Source organism: Mustela nivalis (genome assembly GCF_964662115.1).
Source record: "Mustela nivalis genome assembly, chromosome: 11".
NCBI lineage: Eukaryota > Metazoa > Chordata > Mammalia > Carnivora > Mustelidae > Mustela > Mustela nivalis.
This window is the reverse complement of record NC_139030.1, coordinates 9,131,391-9,156,724: the sequence shown is the minus strand read 5'-3', so window position 1 is coordinate 9,156,724 and position 25,334 is coordinate 9,131,391. Positions and strand designations below refer to the sequence as shown.

Sequence of the window (25,334 nt, the reverse complement as noted above, 5' to 3'; positions counted from 1 at the left end):
GCATTTATCTTTATATATGCAGCTTTATTTACTTAGTATATTGTCCTCCAGGTCCATCTGTATTTTCACAAATGGCAGAATTTCCTTCTTTTTAATGACTGAATAATATTCCTGTGTGTGTGTGTATGTGTGTGTGTGTGTCAATTTTCTTTATCCATTCATTTATTGATGGACTCTCGGGTTACTTCCATAGCTTTTGTAAATAATACTGCATTGAACATAGGACTGCAGATATTTTTTCAAGATTTTGTATTTTTTTTTGGACAAGTACCCCAAAGTGGGATTGTTGGATTGCATAGCAATTCTATCTTTAAATTCTTGCAGAACCTCCATACTCTTTTCCATAGTTACTGCATAGTTACATTCCCATAATGAAGGCACAAGTGTTCCCTTATCTCCATAATCTCATCAACATTTGCCATCTCTTGTCTTTTTGGTAACAATTTTTAACAGATTTGAGGTGATATCTCAATGTGGTTTTGATTTACATTTCCTAGATGATTAGTGCTGTTGAAGACCTTTCAGTATCTGTTGGTCATCTGTATGACTTTGAAAAAAAATGAATTCAGTTTTTCTACCCACTTTTAAATCTGACTGTATTATTTTTATTGAATTGTATGAGTTCTGTGTATATTTCAGATGTTACCTTTATCAGATGTATGCTTTGCAAATATTTTCTCCAATCCATAGGATGCCTTTTATTTTCTTGACAATTTTCTTTGGCTATAGCATCATTTGATCTAGTCCCGCTTTTTTATTTTTGCTGTTGTTGCCCTTGCTTTTGGTGTCAAATCTGAAAAAAAAAGTCATGGTCAAGATTGGTGTTCAGGAACTTACCCCTTATGCTTGCTTCTAGAAGTTTTATATTTTCAGGTCATAAATGTAGGTCTTCAATTTATTTTGATTTAGTATTTGTGTATGGTAGAGGAGAGATGTCCAGTTTCATTATTTTGCATGTGGCTGCCCAGTTTCTCTAGCATTATTTATGGAATAGATTATCCTTTCCCCAGTGTATATTCTTGGCTCCTTTGTCATGAATGAATTGACCACCTAGGCCTGTAATTTTAAAGAGATGTTGCAACTGATACTACAGAAATTCAAAGAATCATGAGATGACTATGGACAATTATACACCAGAAAATTGGACAACCTAAAATAAATGGATACATTTCTAGAAACATACAACCTACAAAGACTGAATCATAAAGAAAGAAATAATTTGGAATGTCCTAAGTTGGTGGAGAAGTAGCAGACTACATCAGGTAGCAGGAGATCAGCTAGATAGCTTATTATTCCATTGCAAGCATCTACAAATCCAACAGGAGACCGAAGAGAAGAACAGCAACAATTCTAGAAACAGAAAATCTGACCACTTTCTGAAAGGTAGGACCAGCGGAGAAGTGAATCCAAAGCGACAGGAAGATAGACCTCGGGGGGGAGGGGCCTGATCCCAAAAAGCAGCAGAATAATGGAGCACAAAATCAGGACTTTTAAAAGTCTGCTCCATTGAGGGACATCACTCCAGAGACTAAACTGGGGTGAAGCCAACGCGGGGTCAGCGTGGCCCCAGGTCGCGCAGGATCACAGAAGGACCAGAGTTGTCTGAGTGTCGCAGAGATCACAGGTATTAGAGTGGGGAAGGCGGCTACAGAGACAGAGCCAAGGAGTGAGCTCTGAGTTTGAGTTACCTTGAACCCGACAGGCTGGGTGAGCTCAGAGCTCAGCCAGAGGCCAGGGACACAGGAGTGATTGCGTGCTTGTCTCTGAGGGCACACTGAGGGGTGGGTCCCGAGCTCTCAGCTCCTCTGGGCCAGAGATCGGGAGGCCACATTTTTCATTCCTGTCCTCCAGAACTCTACAGAAAGCGTTCAGGGAACAAAAGCTCCCGAAAGCGAACCCAAGCGGATTACTTAGCCCAGTGTATGGTAAGGGCAGTGCAATTCCGCCTGGGGCAAACACACTTGAGAATCACTACAACAGGCCCCTCCCCCAGAAGATCAACAAGAAATCCAGCCAAGACCAAGTTCATGTACCAAGGAGAAAAGCAGAATGCCAGAGAAGGAGAAAGCAAAGCATGGAATTCATGGCTTTCTCCCCATGATTCCTTAGACTTGCAGTCAATTTAATTTTTTTTACTTTTTTTTTTTCTCCTAAATTTTTTTTTAACTTTTACCCTTTTTCTTTTAACATTTTTAACTAGTTTATCTTAAAATACCTTTCAAAAACATAATAATAATCTTTTTTTGAACCTTCATTATTATAGTCATATTTTATCCTTTATTGTATTAATTTTATTTTTTGTAAACAAATAGGACTTTTTCTTCTAAAAAATTTGGGGTACAGCTTCTTCTAATAGATCAAAATATGCCCCAAATCTAACTCCAGGCTTATTCTAGTCTCTAGCCTGAGCAAAATCTTTCCACTTTCTTTTTCTTTATTCTCCCAACCAACTTACTTTATCAACTCCTTTTTTAGAAATTAAGAAAAAAATTATCTTTATATGAATATTCCATCACTTCATTGTGTTAACCATTATATATGTTTTTCATTCCTTAAAATTAAGAGACCAAAATACTCCCCAAATTAAGCGGGTGACCCTGTTCTAATCACCAATCTAATATATATATTTTTTCTTTTTTATATTGTTTTAAATTTGCTTTCATTTTTTTTTTAATTTTTTTTTTCTGAATTCTTTTAATCCCCTTTCTCCCCCACCATGATCTGGGGTCTCTTCTGATTTGGCTAAAACGCATTTTCCTGGGGTTTTTGTCACCCTTTTAGTATTTTATTTGATCCTTCATATATTCTTATCTGGACAAAATGACAAAGTGAAAAAACTCACCACAAAAAAAAAAAAAAAAAGAACAAGAGGCAATACCAAAGACTAGAGAACTAATCAATACAGACATTGGTAATATCTCAAATCTAGAGTTCAGAATGACGATTCTCAAGGTTCTAGACGGGCTCGAAAAAGGCATGGAATATATTAAAGGAACCTCTCTGGAGAGATAAAACCACTTTCTGGGGAAATAAGAGAACTAAAATCTAACCAAGTTGGAATAAAAAAAAGCTATTAATGAAGTGCAACCAAGAGTGGAGGTTCTTACTGCTAGGATAAATGAGGCAGAAGAAAGAATTAGTGATATAGAAGACCAAATAACAGAGAATAAAGAAGCTGAGCAAAAGAGAGACAAGTACTGGACCACAAGGAGATAATTTGAGAGATAAGTGACACCATAAGAAGGAACAACATTAGAATAATTAGGATTCCAGAAGAAGAAGAAAGAGGGAAGCAGAAGGTATATTGGAGAGAATTATTGTAGAGAATTTCCCTAATATTGCAAAGGGAACAAGCATCAAAATCCAGGAGGCACAGAGAACCCCCCTCATAATCAATAATAGGTCCATGCCATGTCACCTAATAGTAAAATTTATAAGTCTTAGTGACAAAAGAAAATCCTGAAAGCAGCCTGTGAAAATAAGTCTGTAACATACAATGGTAAAAATATTAGAATGGCAATAAACTTATCCACAGAGACCTGGCAGGCCAGAAAGAAATAGCATGATATATTCAGAGCACTAAATGAGAAAAACATGCAGCCAAGAATACTATATCCAGTTAGGATATCATTGAAATTAGAAGGAGAGATAAAAAGCTTCTAGGACAAACAAAAACTGAAAAAATTTGCAAACACCAAACAAACTTTACCAGAAATATTGAAAGGGGTCCTCTAAGCAAAGAGAAAGCCTAAAAGTAGTAGATCAGAAAGGAACAGACAATATACAGTAATGGTCATCTTACAGGCAATACAATGCCACTAAACTCATATCTCTCAAAAGTAACCCTGAATGTTAATGGGCTAAATGGCCCAATCAAAAGACACAGGGTATCAGAATGAATAAAAGAAACAAACAAACAAAATCAATATGTTGCCTATAAGAAGCTCATTTTACACCCAAAGACACCTCCAGATTTAAACTGAGGGGGTGGAAAACAATAGACATCAGAAGAAGGCAGGGTAGCAATCCATATATCAGATCAATTAGACTTTAAGCCAAAGCTAATACAAGAGATGGGAAGGACACTATATCATATTCAAAGGATCTGTCCAACAAGAAGATCTAACAATTTTAAATCTCTATGCCCCCAATGTGGGAGCAGCCAAGTATGTAAACCAATTAATAACAAAATCAAAGAAATACATCAACAATAATACAATAATAATAGGGGACTTTAACACCCCCCTCACTGAAATGGAAAGATCATCTAAGCAAAATATCAACAAGGATATAGAGGCCTTAAATGACACACTGGACCATATGGACATCACAGATATATTCAGAACATTTCTTCCCAAAGCAACAGAATACACATTCTTCTCTAGTGCACATGGAACACTCTCCAGAATAGATCACATCCTGGGTCACAAATCAGGTCTCAACTGGCATCAAAAGATTGGGATCATTACCTGCATATTTTCAGACCACAATGCTCTGAAGCTAGAACTCAATCACAAGAGGAAATTGGGAAAGAACCCAAATACATTGAGAAGAAAACACCGACCTTCTAAAGAATGAATGGATCAACCAAAAAATTAAGGAAGAATTGAAAACATTCATGGAAACAAACGATAGTGAAAACACTCTTGTTCAAAATCTGTGGGACACAGCAAAGGCAGTTCTAAGAGGAAAATATATAGCTGTACAAGTCTTTCTCAAGAAACAAGAAAGGTCTCAAATACACAAACTAACCCTACACTTAAAGGAGCTAGAGAAAGAACAACAAAGAAAGCCTAAACCCAGAAGGAGAAGAGAATTCATAATGATCAAAGCAGAAATCAATGAAAGAGAAACCAAAAGAACAATAGAACAAATCAACGAAATTAGGAGCTGGTTCTTTGAAAGAATTGTTAAGATTGATAAACCCCTGGCCAGACTTATCAAAAAGAAAAGAGAAAGGACGCAAATAAATACAATCATGAATGAAAAAGGAGAGATCACAACCAACACCAAAGAAATACAAACAATTATAAGAACATATTATGAACTACTCTATGGCAACATATTTGACAATTTGGAAGAAATGGATGCATTCCTAGAGACATATAAACTACCACAACTGAACCAGGAAGAAATAGAAAACCTGAACAGACCCATAACCAGTAAGGAGATTGAAACAGTCATCAAAAATCTCCAAATAAGCAAAAGCCCAGGGCCAGAAAGGTTCCCAGGGGAATTCTACCAAACATTTAAAGAATAATTAATTTCTCTTCTCCTGAAACTGTTCCAAAAAATAGAAATGGAAGGAAAACTGCCAAACTCATTTTATGAGGCCAGCATCACCTTGATCCCAAAACCAGACAAGGATCCCATCAAAAAAGAGAATTACAGACCAATATCCTTGATAAACACAGATGCAAAATTCTCACCAAAATACTAGCCAATAGGACCCAACAGTACATTAAAAGGATTATTCACCACGACCAAGTGGGATTTATTCCAGGGCTGCAATGTTGGTTAAACAACCGCAAATCAATCAATGTGATACAATACATTAATAAAAGAAAGAAAAAGAACTATATAATACTCTCAATAGATGCTGAAAAAGCATTTGACAAAGTACAGTATCACCTCCTGATCAAAACTCTTCAAAGTGTAGGGATAAAGGGCACATACCTCAATTTCGTCAAAGCCATCTATCAAAAACCCACCACAAATATCGTTCTTAATGGAGAAAAACTGAAAGCTTTTCCACTAAGGTCAGGAACATGGCAGGGATGTCCATTATCACCACTACTATTCAACATAGTACTAGAAGTCCTAGCTTCAGCAATCAGACAACAAAAAGAAATTAAAGGCATCCAAATCGGCAAAGAAGAAGTCAAACTATCACTCTTTGCAGATGATATGATACTAAATGTGGAAGACCCAAAAGGCTCCACTCCAAATCTGCTAGAACTTGTACAGGAATTCATTAAAGTGTCAGGATATAAAACCAATGCGCAGAAATCAGTTGCATTTCTCTACACCAACAAGACAGAAGAAAGAGAAATTAAGGAGTCAATCCCATTTGCAGTTGCACCCAAAACCATAAGATACCTAGGAATAAACCTAACCAAAGAGGCAAAGACTCTATACTCAGAAAACTATGAAGTACTCATGAAAAAAATTGAGGAAGACACAAGGATATGGAAAAATGTTCCATGCTCCTGGATTGAAAGAACAAATATTGTGAAAATGTCTATGCTATCTAAAGCAATCTACACATTTAATGCAATCCCTATAAAAATCCCATCCATTTTTTCAAAGAAATGGAGCAAATAATCCTAAAATTTATATGGAACAAGAAAAGACCTCGAATAGCCAAAGGAATATTGAAAAAGAAAGCCAAAGTTGGTGGCATCACAGTTCCAGACTTCAAACTCTATTACAATGCTGTCATCATCAAGACAGTATGGTACTGGCACAAAAGCAGACACATAGATCAATGGAACAGAATAGAGAGCCCAGAAATAGACCCCCAACTCTATGGTCAACTAATCTTCGAAAAATCAAGAAAGAGTATCCAGTGGAAAAAAGACAGTCGGTTCAAAAAATGGTGTTGGGAAAATTGGACAGCCACATGCAGAAAGATGAAATTGGACCATTTTCTTACACCACACATGAAAATATACTCAAAATGGATGAAAGTCCTCAGTGTGAGACAGGAATCCATTAAAATCCTTGAGAGGAACACAGGCAGCAACCTCTTTGACCTCAACCGCAGCAACTTCTTCCTGGGAACATCGCCAAAGGCAAGGGAAGCAAGGACAAAAATGAACTACTGGGGTTTCATCAAGATCAAAAGCTTTTGCACAGCAAAGGAAATAGTTAACAAAACCAAAAAACAACTGACAGATTGGGAGATGATACTTGCAAACAACATATATGATATAGGACTAGTATCCAAAATCAATAAAGAGCTTATCAAACTCAACATCCAAGGAAAAAATAATCCCATCAAGAAATGGGCAGAGGACATGAACAGACATTTCTGCCACGAAGACATCCAGATGGCCAACAGACACATGAAAAAGTACTCCACATCACTTAGCATCAGAGAAACACAAATCAAAATCACAATGAGATATCACCTCACACCAGTCAGAATGGCTAACATTAACAAGTCAGGAAATAACAGATGCTAGCAGGAATGTGGAGAAAGGGGAACCCTCCTAAACTGTTGGTGGGAATGCAAGCTGGTGCAACCACTCTGGAAAACAGCGTGGAGGTTCCTCAAAAAGTTGAGAATAGAGCTACCCTATGACCCAGCAATCGCACTACTGGTTATTTGTCCTAAAGATACAAACGTATTGATCTGAAGGGACACTTGCACCCGAATGTTTATAGCAGCAATGTCCACAATAGCCAAACTATGGAAAAAACCCAGATGTCCATCAACAGATGAATGGATCAAGAAGATGTGGTATATATACACAATGGAATACTATGCAGTCATCAAAAGAAATGAAATTTTGTCATTTGCGTCAATGTGGATGGAATAGATAGTATTATGCTTATTGAAATAAGTCAAGCAGAGAAAGACAACTATCATATGATCTCCCTGATATGAGGAAGTGGAGATGCAACGTGGGGGGTTTGGTGGGTAGGAAAAGACTAAATGAAACAAGATACGATCGGGAGTGAGACAAACCATAAGAGGCTCTTAATCTCACAGAACAGACTGAGGTTTGCTTGTGGGAAGGGGGTTGAGAGAGGGGGGTGGGGTAATGGACATTGGGGAGGTTATGTGCTATGGTAAGTGCTGTGAATTCTGTAAACCTGGTGATTCACAGACCTATACCCTTGGGGATAAAAATACATTATGTTTATAAAAATTTAATAAAGAAATAATAATAATTACACAAAAAAGATTTTAAAAAAAGAAAGAAACAATTTAAACAACTCAACTTCTAAGGAGATTGAAGAAATTCCCAAAAACTTCCTGACAAAAAGAAGTCCATGACCAATGGCATCACAGTGAATTTTACCAAGTATTTAAAGTTAAGTTAGTATGAATCATTAACAACTTTTGCAAAGAATAGAAGAGAGAGAACTCTTCTAAACTTGTTTTCATATGTCAGCATTACCCTGATACTAAAAATAGGGGCACTGCAAAAAAAAAAAATTACAAGCCAAATTCCCTGATGAACACACGTAAAAAAATCCCCAGGAAAACATTAGCGAACTGGAGTAAATAATATCTTCAAAGGATCATCCCATGACTATAAGAACAGTTTAACTTTCACAAATCAGTCGATGTCATACAGCACATGAACAAAAAGAAAGATAAAAACCATATGATTGTATCAATAGACAGTAAAAGCATTTAACAAATTTCAACATCCATTCATGATAAACACTCTCAACAAAGAGGGTATATAGGGAACACACCACATATGATAAAACAGAAAATATATTTGCTATGTAGGAGATATTAAATAAATGTTAATTTGTTCAGTTTTTTTTTCACATATTGCTACGCATGTAAGCTCTCGACACATTTTAAATTAATCAAAAAGTATATGCCTTCCTCATATTAGTTAATATAATTTTTAAAATATTTTATTTATTTATTTGACAGTGTAAGAGAGAGAGCACAAGCAGGGGGAGTGGTAGGCATGGGAGAAGGAGAAGCAGGCTCCCTGCTTCCCAGGAATTCAAATGTGGGGCTTGATCCCAGGACTCTAGAATCATGACCTGAGCATAAGGCAGACACCAAACCAACTGAGCCACCCATGTGTCCCTCTTTATATAAATTTTATTTTAAATAGTGACTTCAAAAAACAGTTATTAAGTAGTCTTTCTAAAAGAATTTACTGAAGGAGTTTAAAACAGTATCATAAATCTTGGAAATTAACTTTTCCTAATTAGGATTTTGTCAGTAGTAAATTTCTGTTTGTTGAACACATTTTATAAAAAGTCAATATTCCATCTCAAAGTAAATGCAAGATGGCGGGGAAGTAGAAGGAGGCGCCGTTTCAACCTGTACCCTAAAGTGAGTGGATTACCTGCCAGAGAACTCTGATCACCCATAAAATCAGCCTGAGATTAGAATTATACACTTCTGGATCTCTTCAGGGGCAGAAGATGCCAGTGGGCAGGTAAGCAGAGTGAGAAAGTCAGACTGATATCGGAAGATAAACAAAAGGGGAAGGAACCCACCAGAAGTGACCCATTGGAAAGTAATACCCCAATACAAGAATGCCCAGTGATTGGGGACCAGCATTAACTTGGAGTCTGATTGAAAGCACTCAAAATGAGCAAAGAAGTATGGGGGGAAATTGTGGGGATCAGGGCAGTTAGGGATGAGCAAAGGATTGTGGGGGGAAATTGTGGGAATCAGGGCAGTTAGGGAAAGGGGCTTAAGTCCCCGGACCCAAGACAGCCACCCCTCGCACTAAGCCAGAGAGAGTGTGGCCAAGAAGCCAGGTCTTGTTCCCTGAGCCTCCAGCACACCTGAGAGCATCTGGGTGGCAGCTCCCGTGAGGAGCAGGAAGCCTCGCCAGCTGGCAGAGCCACAGCTTTTTGCACTCTCTATGCATGCACTGTGCTACCAGAGTCTGAGTCATGCCCCATACCCCTCCCTGAGAGAGGCGCCTGCAGGCGCCAGCTGGCACTATCGCTCCTGTTGTCGTCCACAAGTCTGGGCACTCCCAGCCCAGGCCAGTGGGAAAATCTCAGTGTGCTATAGCTATTTGGAACCTCTCTGGTTGTCTGGAGCTGCCCAGAGAGCACTGCTGTCGTGGTTTTGGGTACAAGCGGGAATTCCTGTGACCCGAGAGACCATGACTGGGAATGTGCTCTGCCAGCAGCCAAGGGGAAATTTATGTGCTCTGGAGTACCCAGAAGGGAACAGACTGAGGCTTCTCTCTGAGAGGGAGGTCTGGAGGCAGTTTGCTTTCCTCTAAACCTCCAAAAACCATCAAAAGCTGCCAAGGCAAGAGAAAACAAATGAACAAACAAACAAAAAAACTTCCAGAGAACAAAAGCCTGAAAAACTGCTTTCCTCAGAGCCCACCCCCTTGATGCGGGCAGGAGGACTTAACTCAGGGAAGAGTGAACTGAAAACCCATGTGGCAAGCCCCTTCCCCAGAAAGCCAACCAAAAAAAAAAAAAAAAAAAAGAAAGAAAAGAGAACAACCCCTGTTACTTCATAGATACAACTTTCATTTTTAATTTGTTCCTACTATTCTGGTTCTTTTTTTTTATATAGATAATTTTTTAACCTATTTACCATCACAGTGAGATGTCCAGTACATCAAATTCCATAATAACCTTTTAACCTGAACTTCTTGATACATATATCTTTTTTTCTTTTGCTTTTCTATTTTTTAATTTTTTTAAAATTTTAGTTTAGTTTAGTTTATTCTTTTTTATTTTTATTTTTTAATATTCATATAGAGTTATACTTGAAGGTAATCCCCTTTACTCAATTAATGTTACCCCTATAGGTAAACCAGTTTTCAATCCCCCTTTATCTTGGGAAAGTTGAGTCCTTTAACACAGATATCAAAATACATCCAGGAAGAATCAAAATAACCTTCCTCACCCATGCTGAGAATTTATAACCACTCTCCCATCTTTTTCTTCCACCAGTGTTTCTGTGTATTTGTTTTTGTCCTGGTAGTATATAGATCTTATACTTGGGGTTCTTTTCGATGAGGTTCTTTTTTTATTTGTTTGTTTTGTTTTTATATTCATTTTTTTCTCTTGTCATCTACTTTTATCAGTCTTTTTGTTTGTATACTTCATAAATCTTACCTTGGGGCTCATTTGGGCTGGGTCTTCTCTTTTGTCTTTCTTTTTCCTCCTCTCTCTCTCTCTTTCTTTCTTTTTTCTTTCTTTTGGGTGGGGACTCTTGATTGTTCAGAAGCTTTCCAGGGTGCACCTTGCCTGCACCATAGTCAATATGTTCAGCTACATCTGTTCAGCCATCTCTCACCAAAATGACTAGGAGGAGGAATGCCCAACAGAAGAAAAATTTAGAGGCTGGACCTTCTGCAACAGAGCTAATGGCTATGGACATAGACAATATGTTGAAAAAGGAATTCAGGCTAATAATTTTCCAGGCAATAGCTAGGTTGGAGAAAGCCATGGATGACAAAATGGAATTGATTAGGCCAGAAGTGAAAGCCACCAGGGATGATGTTCACAATGTTCTCAATGAGTTCTAATCTAAATTCTCTAAAAGCTAGGGTAACTGAGACAGAAGATAGAATTAGTGATCTGGAGTACAAACAGATAAAGAAAAAAGACCAGGAGGAATCCTGGAACAAACAGCCTAGAAGCCACAAAAACAGAATTAGGGAAATAAATGATGCCATGAAATGTTCCAACATCAGAATTATTGGAATCCCTGGGGGGGGGGGGTAGAAAGAAAGAGGACTAGATGATATAGTTGAACAAATTCTCCATGAAAATTTTCCCAGTCTCGCGAATGGAGACACCATTCCTGTACTAGAGGCAGAATGGTCTCTCCTCGAGATTATTGAATCTAGAAAATCTCAAGACACCTGATAGTGAGAATGATAAATCATAATTGTAGACAGGAGCTCTTGAAAGCATCTCGGACAAAGAAGTTCCTTACCAGAGGAAAGCACATCAGAATAATGTCAGACTTCTCCACAGAAACCTGGCAAGCCAGAAAGGGCTGGCAAACATATTCAGGGCACTAAATGAGAAGAACATGCATCCAAGATTACTTTATCCAACAAGACTGACATTCAAAATGAATGGAGAGGTAAAGAGCTTCCAAGACCAGCAAGGTTTAAAAGAGTATGCAACCACCAAGCAGACACTGCAGGGAATATTAAGGAAATATCCTAAGAATATCATTGAACTGAAATATATGGAGACAATCAACAGAAAGAAAGACTTCAAAGGTAACACGATGTCACTAAAAACTTATCTCTCAATAATCACTCTCAATGTGAATGGCTTAAATGTGCCCATAAAAGGTACAGAGTTGCAGATTGGATAAAAAAAAAAAAAAAAAAAAAAAAAAAAAAAAAAAAAACCAGAACCAATCCATCTGTTGTCTACAAGAGACCCATTTTGAACCTAAGGATACACCCAAACTGAAAGTGAAGGAGAAGCATCTTTCATGCCAGAGGGCCTCAAAAGAAGGCTGGGGTAGTGATTCTCAAATGAGATAATTTAGATTTTAAACTAAAGACTGTAGTCAGAGATACAGAAGGACACTACATAATTCTTAAAGGGACTATCCACCAAGAAGATCTAACAACTGTAAATTCTTATGCCTCTAATATGGGAGCAGCCAATTACATAAGAAAACTGTTAATCAAGATAAAGAGTCATATTGATATGGTACATTATTAGTAGGAAATCAAACATGCCACTCTCAGTAACAGACAGATCATTGAAGCAGAAAATCAATAAAGAAACAAGAGCATTGAATGACACATTGGACTAGATGGACCTCATAGATGTATATAGAACATTCCACCCTAAAACAACAAACTACTCATTCTTCTCAAGGGCACATGGAACCTTCTTCAGAATAGACCACATACTGCTTCGCAAATCAGGGCTCAATTGATACCAAAAGATTGAGATTATTCCCTTCATATTCTCAGTTCACAATGCTTTGAAACTAGAGCTCAATCACAGGGAAAAGTTTGGAAGAACTCAAACACCTGGAAGCTAAAGACCACCTTGCTTAAGAATGCTTGGATCAACCAGGAGATCAAAGAAGAACTTAAACAATTCATGGAAACCAATGAGAATGAAGACACTTTGGCCCAAAACCTATGGGATACAGCAAAGGCAGTCATATGAAGGAAATACACAGCAATCCAAGCCTCCCTCAAAAAAATTGAAAAATCCAAAATACACCAGCTGTCTCTACACCTTAAAGAACTGGAGAATCAATAACAAATTAAGCCAACTCCACCCACAAGAAGGGGAATAATCAAGATTAGAGCAGATATCAATGAGATAGAAACTAGAGATACAATAGAACACATCAATGAACCCAGAAGTTGGTTTTTTGAAAGAATCAATAAGATTGATAAACCATTGGCCAAACTAATCCAAAAGAAAAGAGAGAAAGGCCCAAATTCATAAAATTATGAATGAAAAGGGAGAGATCACAGCTAACACCAAGGAAATAGAAACAATCATCAGAAGTTATTATCAACAGTTATATGCCAATAAGTTAAGCAAACTAGATGAAATGGACGCTTTCCTGGAAAACTATAAATTTCCAAAATTGAACCAGGAAGAAATTAACAACCTGAATAGACTGATATCTAGTAACAAGATTGAAGCAGTGATCAAAAAGCTCCCAAAAAACAAGGGCCCAGGACCTGATGGATTCCCTCGGGAATTCTACCAAACTTTCAAAGAATAAATAACACTTACTCTTCTGAAGCTGTTTCAAAAAATTGAAGCAGAAGGAAAACTTCCAGACTCTATGAAGCCAGCATTACCATGATGCCAAATCAGGCAAAGACCCCACCAAAAAGGGAGAATTTCAGACCAATATTCCTGATGAATATGGATGCTAAGATTCTCAACAGGACCCTAGCTAATAGGACCCAATAGCACATTAAAAAGATTATCCACCATGACCAGGTGGGATTCATCCCTGGGTTGCAAGGATGGTTCAAGCTTCACAAATCAATCAATGTGATAGAACAAATCAATAAGAGAAGAGAGAAGAACCACATAGTCCTATCAATTGATGCAGAAAAAGCATTTGACAAAATACAGCATTTGTTCCTAATTAAAACACTTCAAAGTATAGGGATAGAGAGAACATTTCTCAACTTCATAAAATCTAGCTATGAAAAACCCACAGCAAATATCGTCCTCAATGTGTAAAAGCTCACAGCCCTCCCGTTGAGATCAGGAACACGACAAGGATGTCTACTCTCACCACTTTTGTTCAACATAGTATTAGAGGTTCTAGAAAGAGAAATCAGACAACAAAGAGAAATAAAAGGTATTCAATTTGGCAATGAAGTCAAACTCTCTCTCTTCGCAGATGACATGATACTTTATATGGAAAACACAAAAGACTCCACCCCCAAACTACTAGAACTCATACAGCAATTCAATAATGTGGAAGGATACAAAGTCAATGTATAGATATCAATTCCTTTCTTATACACTAACAATGAAAATACAGAAAGCAAAATGAGAGAATTGATTCCATTTACTATAGCACCAATAACCATAAGTTACCTGGGAATAAACCGAACCAAAAAGGTAAAGGATCTGTACTCGAGGAACTACAGACACTCATGAAAGAAATCAAAGAAAACACAAAAAGATGGAAGACCATTCCATGCTCTTGGATTAGAAGAAAAAATATTGTTAAAATGTCTATACGGCCTAGAGCAATCGATACTTTTAATGACATTCTTATCAAAATTCCAACAGTATTTTTCAAAGAGCTGGAGCAAATAATCCTAAAATTTGTATGGAATTAGAAGAGACCCCAATTGCTAAGGAAATGTTGAAAAAGAAAAACAAAACTGGCGGCATCATGTTACCTGATTTCAAGCTTTACTACAAAGCTGTGATCACCAAGACATCATGGTCCTGGCATAAAAACAGGCACATAGACCAGTGGAACAGAGAAGAGAGCCCAGATATGGACCCTCAACTCTATGGTCAAATAATCTTTGACAAAACAGGAAAATATAATATACAGTGGAAAAAAGAAGTCTCTTCAATAAATGGTGCTGGGAAAATTGGACAGCTATATGTAGAAGAATGAAACTCGACCATTCTCCTACACCATACACAAAGTTAAACTTGAAATGTATAAAAGACCTCAACGTGAGGCAGGAATCCATCAGAATCTTAGAGGAGAACATAGGCAGTAACCTCTTCGATATCAGCCACAGCAACTTTTTTCAAGATAAGTCTCCAAAGGCAAAGGAAACAAAAGCAAAAATGAACTTTTGGGACTTCATCAAGATCAAAAGCTTCTGCACAGCAAAGGAAACAGTCAACAAAACAAAAAGGCACCCCAGGGAATGGGAGAAGATATTCACAAATGACAGTACAGACAAAAGACTAATATCCAGGATCTATAATGAACTTCTCAAACTCAACACACACAAAACAGATAATCATGTCAAAAAATAGGCAGAAAATATGAACAGACACTTCTCAAATGAAGATAAACAAATGGATATAAGACACATGAAAAAATGTTCATCATCACTAGCCATGACAAAGATTCAAATCCAGTCCACATTGAGATACCACTTTAAACCAGTCAGAATGGCCAACATTAGCAAGATGGGAAATAATGTGTGTTGGAGAAAGGGGAACCCTCTTACACTCTGGTGGGAATGCAAGTTGGTACAGCCAATTTGGAGAACAGTGTGGAGATTCCTTAAAAAATTAAAAACAGAGCTTCCCTATAACCCTGTCCTTGCACTACTGGGTATTTATCCCAAAGATACGGATGTAGTGAACAGAAGGGCCATCTCTACCTCAAAGCTCATAGCAGCAATGGCCACAGTTGCCAAACTTTGGGAAGAGACAAGATGTCCTTCAACAAACGAATGGATAAAAAAGGTATGGTCTATATATACAATGGAGTATTATACCTCCATCAAAAAGGATGAATACCCAACTTTTGTATCAACATGGATGGGACTGGAAGAAATTATGCTGAGTGAAATAAGTCAAGCAGAGAGAGTCAATTATCATATGGTTTCACTTATTTATGGAGCATAACAAATAACATGGAGGACATGTGGAGATGGAGAGAAGGGAGTTGAGGAAAATTGGAGGGGAATATGAACCATGAGAGACTATGGACTCTGGAAAACAATCTGAGGGTTTTGAAGGGGCGGGGGGTGGGGGAGGTTGGGGGATCCTGGTGGTGGGTATTATGGAGGGCATGTATTGCATGGAGGACTGGGTGTGGTGCATAAAAAATGAATTCTGGTACACTGAAAATAAATTTAAAAAAAAAAAGGAAAGCACACATACACACACAAAAAAGTCAATATTCCATCTCAAAGTAAATTATAAATTCTCAACAGTTTATAACTGCTCAAAGTAATTTAATTTGGCTGTCTATTATTTAATAAAATTATAATTAGGTAAAGTAATAACTACATTTTAAAAAATTCTTTCAAATATTGTAATGAAATAAAGGAAGCAACAGAAATCACACAATCACCAATATTACACAGAAAAAAATGAATTTAGAAATGTGAAAAAGAGAAGTACACTCTATTTTGGGGAGACTAATTTTTGTTTTCATTTAAATGGAAAATTTTAACAATTTTTAAAAGAATTTATTTGTTTATTTGTCAGAGAAAGAGAGTACAAGCAAATGGAATAGCAGGCACAGTGAGCAGCAGGCTCCCTGCTGAACAAGGAGCTTGATAGGGGGCTTGATGCCATGACCCTGGATCATGACCTGAGCCAAAGGCAGATGCTTAACCGAGAGACAAGGCATCCCAAATTTTAACATTATGAAAATTATTAGATGAGCTTTTTGTCCACATGCCAGATATTTTACAGAGGATTATTTCAATATTAATGGTAACATTAAAAAGTGTCTATTCTTACTTTCAGTTTTCCTCATATATTCATATGAGAAAACTAAAACTTGAGGAGATTAGATTGCTGAGTTTACATAGTGTAAAAGTGGCAGAGCAAAAATTGCAGCAGCATTTGACTTTCCCAAACCTTGTGTTTTCCGCATTCTACTTCACTCATTCATTTTTAAAATTTGATGAAAAAAGATAAGCTCAATCTTCCAACTTAAAAAATAAATTATGCTTATATCTATATACTCTTTTAAAAGGAAACTGGATTTCTGTTTATGGGAAGGATGAGTAGACATACTTTTCCTTATTCTTTCCACAAAGTACAATTTAAAAGCTTGAGCATTATACATAAAAGCAAATATAAGGAAACTAAAGGGTAAAGATAAAAACAAAACAAAACAAAACAAAAAACCACACACACACATGAATAGCCTGTGAAGAGCCTGGAATTCTACCCCTCTTTGCAATAATGAAGTCCACATTTTCTTCTTAAATGGGGTGATATCAGAAGAGGTCTAACAAGTTGTTTACAGTTGCCCAAATGGCCTTTACAACAAGGCTGTTCTTACCACTGTGTTAGTGGTGACCACATGGAGGGGCAGAAGACCAAACACAGCCAAGCACTAACCAGAAACATCCTCCTTGGTTATCAACAAATGCTGAGGAACAATCTAGATTTTTAACTTCATCTGGCAGTAATGACACAGCACCTCCTCCTTTCCCCTTCCAGAATGGTGTCACTAAAGCCAAATGAAAGAGAAGATGTAAACAAGACTTGGAGGTTGTTTTCTTTTTTTCTTTTTTTAAGATTTTATTTATTTATTTGACAGAGATCACAAGTAGGCAGAGAGGAAGGCAGAGAGAGAGGGGGAAGCAAGCTCCCTGTTGAGCAGAGAGCCCTCTGTGGGGCTGGATCCCAGGACTCTGAGATCATGACCTGAGCCAAAGGCAGAGGCTTAACCCACTTAATTAATTAAGAGGCTTAATCCAAGTGTCCCAAGACTTGGAGTTTAATAATATAAAATGTTTAAGTTTCAATAGAAAATTCTTTTTCATACCAAGAACTAAGAATTTCTCCAGCTGAATGAGAAAAAGACCATGAACAAATGCGAATACAAAGATGATAGCAATGTTAGAATTAGCTAATAAGATTTTAAAGCATCCATAATAAAAATGCCTTAATGAGAAAATATAAACAAGCTACAAATAAAAAATAAAAATAAAAATAAAGCTTCAGCAAAGAAGAAGAAGATGTAAAGAACTAAACGGAAATAGTAGAACTAAATTTGACCAAAACAAAGATCTCAGTGGATGGTTTCAATAGCAGAATGAGAAAAGAAAGCCTTAACAGATGAAATAAAAATTCTCAGAAAAACATAAAAAGATATAAAGAACCACCAAATGGAAAATTTAAAACTTAAAAATTTATATATAAATAAAATAAAAAGAGCATAGTGGATGAGCTCAGCAGCAGTAGGGGGAAAAATTGGAGAGAATCAGTGAGATAAAAGATAGAAAAACAAAAATTACACAAGCTGAGCAGCAGAGACTTATCAGACTAAAGAAAAACACAGAGATTCAACATGCTCCATTCATATTTTAGGATCCTAAAGAAAAAGGAAAGGGAGTAAGGCTAAATATGTACTCCAAGAAATAGCTGACAACATCCAAAATTTGGAAAGACATGGTATTAGGTTTCTCCAAAGAAACAGAACTAACAAGACAGATAGATAAACAGATGATAGATAGATAATAGATAGATATATACTTACAAATGGGGATTTATTACAGGAATAGTGTCCCATGGTTATGGAGACTAAGAAGTCCCACATTTGCTTTCTGAAAACTAGATAACCAAGAATGACAGTGGTATGATTTAGTCCAATGTCCTGAGACCAACAGCATGAAATCCAGGCGTGGGGGCGGGGGGGACAAAAACAAACAAACAAAAAATGTGTGAATCTCTGAGAACTGGAGGTCTAAAAAGCTAGAAGGCCATTGGTGTAAGTCTATTTGAAGGCCTAAGCATCAGGAATGCTGATGTCCAAGGGGTGAAGAGGATGGATGTCCTTGCTCAACAAGGAAGGAAGAAACTATTTGGGCTCCTTCACTTTTTTCATTCTATTTTATGGCTTAGTTGATTCGATAATGCTCACTCACATTGGTGTGGGCATTTCTTCCTTACTCAGTTTACTGATTCAATTGTTCATTTCTTCTGGAAATGCTCTCACAGATCTGCCTGCCAACAATGTTTTCCCAGTTACCTAGGCATCCCTTAGCCTAGTCAAATTGAGACATAAAATTAGCCACCACAGTCATAAACCTCAAATGCAAAAAGCGGAGTAAATTCTAAATGGAAAACTTGAACAAAATCATACTAGGACACATTATAATTGAACCTCTGACTGCCACAGATCAAGAAAAATCCTTGAAAGCAGCCTGAGAAAAATGGCACCTTACACATGGGAAAAAAAAAAAAAAAAAACCAATAATAATAAGGAAGATTTCTCATCAGAAATCATGGAAACCAGAAGGAAACGGAATAATATATTTCAAGTGCCGAGGAAAATACTACTAACATAAATTCTATATACAATGAACATGTGCTTCGGAAATGAATTTAAGAACTCTAAGAAAAAGAAAACTAAAAGATTTTGTCTATAGCAAGTCTGTCCTTAAAGACTGGCTAAAAGAAGCAGCAGACTAGACATTCTTCTCAAGGACACATGGAACATTCTCCAGGACAGATCATATGTAAGGCTCCAGAAAACATCTCATTGAATAGAAGAATGCTGTCATATCAAGCATCTTTTCTAACTATAGTTATATGAATCTAGAAATCAATTACAAGAAGAAAACTGGGAAAAAATCACAAATATATGGTTATTAAATAGGATACTAATGAAAAACGAATGGGTCAAAGAAGAAATCAAAGAAGAAATCAATAAAAAACTTGAAACTGATGAAATTTGACATATCAAAATCTGTGGGATGGAACAAAGGCAGTTCAAAGAGAGAAGCTTATAATGACGATGGCTTACCTCAAGAAACAGCAAAATATTTCAAATAAACACTAATGGTAAGTCTCAAGGAACTAGAAAAAAAGTGAATAAACAAAGCCCTAAGTTAGCAGAAAGAAGGAAATAATAAATATCAGAGAGAAAATAAATGAAACAGAAACTATAAGATGGATCAATAATATTTTTCAATAAATAAACAACAACAACAACAAAAACCCAGAGAGGGATGGCTTAAAGAAATAAAATTAGAAATAAAAGATAAGGGATGCCTGGGTGGCTCAGTTGGTTAAGCGGCTGCCTTCGGCTCAGGTCATTATCCCAGCGTCCTGGGATAGAGTCCCACATCGGGCTCCTTGCTCAGCAGGGAGCCTGCTTCTCCCTCTGCCTCTGCCTGCCATTCTGTCTGCCTGTGCTTGCTCTCTCCCTCTCTCTGATAAATAAATAAAATCTTTAAAAAAAAAAAAGAAATAAAAGATAAAAGAGAAGCTACAACTGATATGAAATACAAATGCTTGTAAGAGACTACTATCAACAATTTTAAGAAACAAATGGGGCAACCTAGAAAAATTGAACATTTGTGGGCAAACCCTAAGATTTGATCTAAGTAGTAAATATTAAAAAGAACAACTCAAAATGAATCAAAGACTTAAATATAAAATATAAAAATATAAAATTAGGATAAAATTAGGATGTATATTAGGATATACATGGGAGCCCTCCTCTCTCCAGGCATCCTCATGAGAGTGGTGTGGTCTTGAAACTCTGCGTGGCAATCTCTGACACACCGTCATTATACCCAGGGAAGACAGAGTGACCTGGAAGTCCAACTACTTCCTTAAGAACATCCAACTTTTGGATTATTATCCAAAATGCTTCATTGTGGGAGCAGACAATATGAGTTCAAAACAGATGCAACAGGTCAGCAGGTCCCTCTGTGGTAATGATGTCCTACTGAAGGGCAAGAACACCATGATGTGCAATGCCATCTGAGGACATCTGGAGAAGAACCCAGATCTGGAAAAACTGTTACCTCATATCTGGGAGAATGTGGGCTTTTTGTTCACCAAGGTTGACCTCACTGAAATCAGGGACATGATGCTGGCCAATAAGATGCCAGGGGCCACCCATGCTGGTGCCATAGCCCCAAGTGAGGTCACTGTGCCGGCCCAGAACACTGGTCTGGGGCCTGAGAAGACATACTTATTCCAGGCTTTAGGCATCACCACTAAAATTCCCATAGGCACCACTGAAATCCTGAGTGATGCGCAGGTGATTAAGACAGGAGACCAAGTGAGAGCCAGCAAAACCACACTGATGAACATGCTGAACACCTCCCCCTTCTTTGGGCTGATCATTAGCAAGTGTTTGGCAAAGGCAGGATCTACAAACCCTGAAGTGCTTGATATCATGGAGGAAACCCTGCTGTCTCACTTCCTGAAGGGTGTCTGCAATGTTGCCAGCATATGTCTGCAGGTAGGGTACCAGGCTGTTCCATCAGTGCCCCATTCTATCATCAATGCATACGAGCAGGTTCTGGCTTTGTCTGTGGAAACTGATTACACCTCCCACTTGCTGAAAAGGTCAAGGCCTTCTTGGCTGATCCATCTGCATTTGTGGCTGCTGCCCCCATGGCTGCTGGCACCACTGCTGCACCTGCTGCTACAGCAGCCCCAGCCAAGGCTGAAGCACAGGAAGAGTCCGAGGAGTCAGACAATGATACGGGATTTGGTCTCTTTGACTAATTACTAAAAAACAACCAATTAAAACAAGTTTATTTGTGAAACAAGAAAATAAAGTCTTAATTCTCTTGAAAAAAGAAAAGATATACATAGAAGAAAAACTCATAAAATATGTCTAGGTAAAGAATTCTCAGACTTGTCACCCAAATTAAGATCCATAAAGGAAAAATTGAAAGATCAAACATCATAAAAATGAAAAACTGTTGTCCTCCAAAATATCTCGCTACAACAAGGATGAAAAGGCAAATTACAGAATGAGAGAAAATATTTGCAAACCACATGTCAAAAAAAGAATGTTATCTAGAATGTGTAAAACCTCAAAACTCAAAAACAAATTCCTTTTGAAAAAATGGGCAGAAAACATGAAGGGACATTTCCTTAAAAAGAATATACAGTTAGCAAAATAATCACATGAAAAGATGTTCAACATCATTAGGCATTAGGGAAATGCAAATTAAAACCTTAATGAGATATCACTACACACTTATCAGAATGGTTAAAATAAAAATAGTGACAGCAGCCATCATTGGGAATTTAATATGTTATATGCCTCTGTAAAACAATTGACAGTTTCTTAATAAATAAATAAATAAATAAATAAATAAATAAATAAATAAATAAACTAAGCATGCAATTATCTTGCTACCCATCAATTACACTCCTAGGGTTTTAACCTAGGAGTGAAGACATGTGTGGTCCACACTAAAACCTGAATATGAATCTTTATAGCAGCTTTATTCATAAAAGCCCCAAACAATACCACCCACTTTAATGGGTAAAAAATTAAACTGTTGTGCATCCCTACCATGGGATACTATTTAGCAATAAAAAGGAATCAACTGCTGACACAGAAGAATCTGGTAAAGCTGAGAATTATGATGAGTGAAACAACAAATGCAAAAATGTTACATATTATATGATTTCACTTATGTAACATTATGGAATGACAAAATTATAGAAATGAAGAACTGATTACTGATTTTTAGGAGGAGGAGTGGGGGCAAGAGGGAAACAGGCATGGTTATAAAAAAGCAACATAGTAGATCTTTTTTTGTAAGGTAAATATTCCATTTGGAGTATATATCAAAGTCATCATTCTGGAAATGCTATTGTACTATAGTTTTGTAGCATGTTACCATGGGAGGAAATTGGGTAAGGGATACACAGGATCTCTCTGTATTGTTTTTTATAATTGCATGTGGATCTACAATTATCTTAAAAGAAATTTCAGTGGGAAAAAAAAAAAGAAAAGAAAGGAAAAGAAAGAAAGCAGGAAATTGAGAGGGCTCCAAGGGAGTCATACGTGACATAACTAGTTGAAACAAAAATTCTAACATGTTATGAATGTAGAGAAGGATCATCACATCCCCACAATACCAAACCCCTCAAAAGGCAAAAATAGTGTAAATTTATTCCAAGTTGAGTTGCAGTTAATCAATACATCATTATGAATGGAACCTATGTTAACTGTGGCAAAAGCATAGAGAAAGCCATTTCCTTTCATTTTGCTCACCCCTGAGCTAAATGAATTAACAAATCAAGCTCTCATGTGACAGTTGTCGTGAGATTACATCTCCAAGAACGTTCAGCAAAGAGAAGGGAAAAATAAGTGTAAGTCTAAAGTCTACAGAGGGGCTCCTGGGTGACTCAGAGGGTTAAGCCTCTGCCTTTGGCTCAGGTCATGATCTCAGCTCAGGGTCCTGTGATAGAGCCTTGCATCAGGCTCTCTGCTCAGCAGGGAGCCTGCTTCCCCCTCTCTCTCTGCCTGCCTCTCTGCCTACTTGTGATCTCTCTCTCTATGTCAAATAAATAAAACCTTAAAAAAATAAAAAATAAAAAAAAAACTCTGCCCTACAGTCCATTCAACACTGAGAATGATATATTTTACATGTTAAATGTGGAACAAAACAACATCCTTCATAATGAAATGTGGAATTACCTGTAAAAGATAAAATTATTGATGTTGATAAAATTATAAGTGTAAAGATCACTGAAGCATTGGAGAAATGTGATATGCACATCTAAATTTTTGGATCACAATTTTCATTATATATATATATATATATATATATATATATATTTATATATATATATATTAAAATGTGTTTTATACATTTCAAATATATACTTGGCTCTGTTTCTTTGGGTGATGGTGTTAAAATAATTGAAGAAATTAATTATCACATTTGCACCTGAACCTTTTTTATTTGACATCACTGTGACAATTGAGAGCAAATTGTATTGACAAGTCCTTCTTAAACATCGTTATGCAAAAACATACCATCTAGAATCAATTAATGTTGGATATCATATTCAATTTTATGGAAATCTAATGCTCAGTAAAATAAGTATTCAAGCTACCCAGAGGATAAAACTAGTGGCAGTAACAGGCAATGTTTTCTTATATGTTCATATTTATGGTTAAAGGGTAGAAAGTTTGTAAAGGTTTGAGGATTGCTCAAAGAATACTGGTACCATAGAATTTAATTGTATTTAATTATATATTGTATTTGTATATTATTAATTGTATGTAATTATGTTTAATTATATATTTAATTATAATTATGTATGTGTGTGTCTGTGTTTGCATGTGTGTATTTGAGATTGATTAGTAACTGTGGTCACACCATTGTAGCCATTCATACATGGTTATGAATGCAAGGATTTAAAGAATTCCTCTTTTAACATATTAATAGCTACACATAACATGTGTACTTTGAGGAATCCTAACTGAAATGCTGACAAGTCAAGAAAGAATTTTTCCTTAGCAACACACACATAAATACCCTGTAAAAATAAAAATGTTAGTTGAACAATATCAAATAGAAGAAACATGGCATAATAGTTTCCCAAGGAGAAAATAATAATAGTCCCACAGACCAAATTCAAGCATTTTTACTGTGTGTATGCATGTGCCTGAGAATTAATTGAGTCTAAACTCTATTCTTGGGTTTCAAATTACTCGTTAGTAAATTTAGGGAACTTTTACAATATTGTAACTTTGCAGCAATTTGTTCCTGTTCCTATTTTGAATAGTTACATCTATACTACAAACTCTAGTCCTCTGAATCTAATCTTCCGCATCCCGAACTTCATCTGTTTTTACAGACTTCAAAATTTTATATTCCTGTTTTAAATCTGATCGATAAAGTAAGGGTTTCTACTTTATGCTCCCAAATTCTCTAAATGGAATTTTCAGAAGATGATATTTGTTTTGTTCAATTTTGGGGAGTTTTCTTAGAAGATTTCTTAGCACCTTATTGTATTTTAATACTATTTGACTGGATATATTCAGAAGATTCAGGAATGATATGCATATAACACTTAAGTTTCCACCTCCTCTTTGTGAGCTTTAAAAGTTCCAGAGGATCCAGTATTTTAATTTTCTTTCTACTTCCTTTTACTTAACATATATCCTTATATTTAGTCTCTTGTAATTTCTGGCCAGATTCTACAAAGTCACAGGAATCATCTTCCTTAAATTCTGTCTTCAAATTGACAGTTTCAAGGCCAAAGACCCCTAGTGTTTTTACAGTCTTAAAAAAAAAAATCCTAAAATGCTAACTTATACATCAGTGTTATTCTTGTGTGGTTTGAAAGCTAATGTGGAGGAAATTTTTATTAATCCATAATTCCATACTGTGCTTTTCGAGGTTCTTGTTTCTGAAATTGAAAATAAACATGTTTTTCCTAATATTTGTATTGATTTGTCATGTTTGAACTGGAATTCAAGTTTAGTTCAAATCAGAAATCTTTCCTAGGAATTTTGTCTCAGTTTTAAGTAATCTTTGCCATACCCATTCTGGTATTTCTCTTTCTGTCTTTAGTATAATTGTTTTTAAAACCTACATTGGGATGTACTTACTAGTATGTACCATTTTCTTCCTCTCCTTTATGTTATTAGAATCTGGGAAGCAGGGGTTGTGTATGATCCATTGAAATAACCTTTTAAGTGTCAGGTAGAAAAGGGCTAATAATGTATTTGA

The 25,334-nt window shown here is 36.5% G+C and overlaps 1 pseudogene across 1 annotated transcript; it reads left to right on the top strand.

The window, feature by feature from the left end:
- Window positions 1-20,366: 20,366 nt before the first annotated feature.
- On the top strand, window positions 20,367-21,351 carry LOC309843863 (large ribosomal subunit protein uL10 pseudogene; annotated as a pseudogene). The gene has a single exon. The product of its transcript is annotated as a large ribosomal subunit protein uL10 pseudogene (transcript).
- The last annotated feature ends 3,983 nt before the right edge of the window (window positions 21,352-25,334 follow it).